The sequence below is a fragment of the Dasypus novemcinctus genome, chromosome 30 (assembly GCF_030445035.2).
Source record: "Dasypus novemcinctus isolate mDasNov1 chromosome 30, mDasNov1.1.hap2, whole genome shotgun sequence".
Taxonomy (NCBI): Eukaryota; Metazoa; Chordata; class Mammalia; order Cingulata; family Dasypodidae; genus Dasypus; species Dasypus novemcinctus.
In genome coordinates, this window is record NC_080702.1 from 12763002 (window position 1) to 12765969 (window position 2968).

Below are 2968 nucleotides of genomic sequence, written 5' to 3' on the forward strand. Positions count from 1 at the left end.
TAGGAGTTTGGGAAAGTGGATGGAACACAATTTAGGTTTTCTTTTACAAATCACCAAAAGATTCTTGTTTAAAGAAAAATAAAAGCATCGACTCTGTTGGGCTTTGGGCAGTGAAATATCTTTGGAACTACTTCATAGACAAGTTGGAAACTTTAACTTGGTTCCATTATTGATGATGTATGTCATGGGGCCACTTTGAAGCATGAAAAAATGTGACATGGATTTTTTTTTCATAACAGTAGTTTCTCGTCACCTTTAGCTGCTCTACCGTGTGTGTGTATTTATTATTATGTCTTTTTTTTAAAGATTTATTTATTTATTTTTAATTCCTCCCCCCTCCCCCAGTTGTCTGTTCTCTGTGTCTATTTGCTGCGTCTTGTTTCTTTGTCCACTTCTGTTGTCGTCAGCAGCACGAGAAGTGTGGGCGGCGCCATTCCTGGGCAGGCTGCACTTTCTTTCGCACTGGGTGGTTCTCCTTACGGGTACACTCCTTGCGCATGGGACTCCCCTACGCGGGGGACACCCCTGCGTGGCACAGCACTCCTTGCGCGCATCAGCACTGCACATGGGCCAGCTCCACACGGGTCAAGGAGGCCCGGGGTTTGAACCGGGGACCTCCCATGTGGTAGACGGACGCCCTAACCACTGCGACAAGTCCGTTTCCCTATTATGTCTTTAAATGACACCATTATTCTCTATGAAAGTTCTGTAGTGCCATGGCAGAGCTTTGACTCAGGGAGGAAAGTTTTTTTTGTTTTTATTTTAGTGAAGATATACTTTATTTTATTTTTTACACTTTTTAAATTAAAGTTAATACATCACAAAGAGTGATACATTAAAAAACACAAATGAAAAACTTAAAAAGCATAAGAGGTTCCCATATACCCTGCTCCCCACCCCCACCCTGTCATTTTTGTAAAATGTATTTTTTGAAGATATATACATCACAAAAAAAATGTTACATTAAAAAATATAAGAGGTTCCTGTATACCCCTCCACCCCACTCCTTCCACACCAACAACCCCCCTGATCATTGCAACACCCTCATCTCACTCAGTGAACACATTTTGGGGGCACTGCTGCACTACACAGATGATAGTTTACCCTGTAGTTCACACTCTCCCCCAGTACATTCAGTGGGTTATGGCAGGATATATAAGGTCCAGCATCTGACCCTGCAATATCATTAAGGCAACTCAAAATCCCAAAAATGCCCCCACATCACAGCTCTTCTACACCTCCCTGCCCTCAGCAACTACTGTGGCTACTTTCTCCACCTCAATGCTAAAATGTCTTCTATTAGTAGTCACAATAGTTTTATAGTATAATATCAGTAAGTCCACTCTAGTCCATATTTTATTCCTCCATTCTGCGGTCCCTGGGATGGTGATGTCCCCTCCACCTCTAGATCAGGAGGGGGCTTAGGGTAGTGGAAGCGTTTTGGGCCTGGAGTCCCTACACAGCCCAGTGGTTTTAACACAATGAGCTCCATCGGCACTGGGTATGACTTGTCGGCCTCTACATTCTCTCCTGATGGGAGAGTTTTTCAAGTTGAATATGCTATGAAGGCTGTGGAAAATAGTAGTACAGCTATTGGAATCAGATGTAAAGATGATGTTGTCTTCGGAGTAGAAAAATTAGTCCTTTCTAAACTTTATGAAGAAGGTTCCAACAAAGGGCTTTTTAATGTTGATTGGCATGTTGGAATGGCAGTGGCAGGTTTGTTGGCAGATGCTCGTTTTTTAGCAGATATAGCAAGAGAAGAAGCTTCCAACTTTAGATCTAACTTTGGCTATAACATTCCACTCAAACATCTTGCAGACAGAGTGGCCATGTATGTTCATGCCTATACACTGTACAGTGCTGTTAGACCTTTTGGATGCAGTTTCATGTCAGTGTCTTACAGTGTGAATGATGGTGCACAACTCTACATGGTTGATCCATCGGGTGTTTCATATGGTTATTGGGGCTGTGCCATTGGTAAAGCCAGGCAAGCTGCAAAGACAGAAATTGAAAAGCTTCAGATGAAAGAAATGACCTGTCATGATGTTGTTAAAGAAGTTGCAAAAATAGTTTACATAGGCCGTGATGAAGTTAAAGATAAAGCATTTGAACTAGAGCTCAGCTGGGTTAGTGAATTAACTAAAGGAAGACATGAAATTGTTCCAAAAGATATAAGGGAAGAAGCAGAGAAATATGCTAAGGAATCTCTGAAGGAAGAAGATGAATCTGATGATAATAATATGTAGCATTTACATCTGCTTCTGTTTTAAATTTCTATATAGTCCCATGTAAACTATTTAGCCCAATGGATTATTATATACCCAGTAACAAATTTTCATTAAATTTTTGTCTTATAATCATTGATGTTTGCTTAATATCTGCTTAACAAAATTAGTGTGCACAATTGAAAACCCAGTACTCAGAATTAAAATGCCTGCTTAAACATTCCTTAGAGGCTGTTGGATCATACGAATTTAAAACCCCAGTCCACTAATGTAGAAGCTAAAAATAACCTGCTGGGCTGTTGTTGCCCAGTTTTGTATTTAAATGATTGTTGGTTATCCTCCTCTATTAAACTTTAGGTGTAATTTAGAAAAACAGATCCTATAACATGTGAGTCAAGAATATTTCTCTTTTCCTTTATTGTCATAAGGAGGAGTGGATTTAAGAATTAAAGAATCTATTCTGTCACTTTTTAAATTAATCTGTAAAGTTAAAAGTACCCAGACTGCACTAATGTAAAAAATAAATCAGAATGTATGTTAAAAAAAAAAAAAAAAGAGGGGGCTTAGATTCCACATGGATGATGGAGGCAATTCCTCTGCCTGCGGTTGTTGGCACTCTTGATTCCCTGGTGTGGTGTTTGACCATCTTCATCACCCTGTTAGCTGACCTGGGTAAGTCCAATGAACCAGAGAGTAGGAGTTGCCACTCTGCTGAGGCTCAGGGCCCAGCTGGCACATGG

At 40.3% G+C, this 2968-nt stretch overlaps 1 pseudogene; it reads left to right on the forward strand.

Annotated features, from left to right (window-relative positions):
• Positions 1-1432: 1432 nt before the first annotated feature.
• Positions 1433-2365, forward strand: LOC131276933 (proteasome subunit alpha type-3 pseudogene; annotated as a pseudogene).
• The last annotated feature ends 603 nt before the right edge of the window (positions 2366-2968 follow it).